Below are 270 nucleotides of genomic sequence, written 5' to 3' on the forward strand. Positions count from 1 at the left end.
ATCAGTGGATTGAATAAACTTAGTGGATATGGCTTAGAGTCAGAATGAAGTATAAATGTAAATTTCTTTTTTTTTCCATTTAAACTCAGGTTTATTTTTAAATTATATTCTTTAAAAATATTTAGCAGAGAACAACTACCCATATCATTGGAAATTTTAGCATGACATGTAGGTTTTTTATATCAGAAAAAAAGTTAAGAATCATAATTACAGCTGAGAAGTATCTTTACAAAATAAATTTGGCTCACTTGGTAAATCACTGGAACATTT

At 26.3% G+C, this 270-nt stretch overlaps 1 protein-coding gene across 1 annotated transcript in view; it reads left to right on the plus strand.

Moving 5' to 3' along the window:
- LOC119593135 (biogenesis of lysosome-related organelles complex 1 subunit 1-like) overlaps positions 1-270 on the plus strand; it is a gene marked incomplete in the record, with an annotated part of 9042 nt that overhangs the window by 2449 nt on the left and 6323 nt on the right.

The sequence above is a fragment of the Penaeus monodon genome, chromosome 31 (genome assembly GCF_015228065.2).
Source record: "Penaeus monodon isolate SGIC_2016 chromosome 31, NSTDA_Pmon_1, whole genome shotgun sequence".
Lineage (NCBI taxonomy): Eukaryota > Metazoa > Arthropoda > Malacostraca > Decapoda > Penaeidae > Penaeus > Penaeus monodon.